This window comes from Lonchura striata, chromosome 28, assembly GCF_050655825.1.
Source record: "Lonchura striata isolate lonStrDom1 chromosome 28, ASM5065582v1, whole genome shotgun sequence".
Taxonomy (NCBI): Eukaryota; Metazoa; Chordata; class Aves; order Passeriformes; family Estrildidae; genus Lonchura; species Lonchura striata.
Window position 1 is genome coordinate 8,689,127 of NC_140730.1, and position 222 is coordinate 8,689,348.

Below are 222 nucleotides of genomic sequence, written 5' to 3' on the forward strand. Positions count from 1 at the left end.
CTCCGGCCCACGGCCAGACGCCCGGCGCCGGGGTAGACCTGATATCGTCTAAGGCTGGCCTCAGCCTAGCGCCACCCAGCCCTCGCACAGAGCTGCGCACCCGGGCCGGACTTGTCCTCCGGCCGCTCGGCCGCTCGGCCGGGCGGCAGGCCTGCTGTCCCGGCACCGGACGTGGTCCTCGCGAGGCCAGGCGCCGGGCTAGGTAGACCTGGTGTCCTGGAG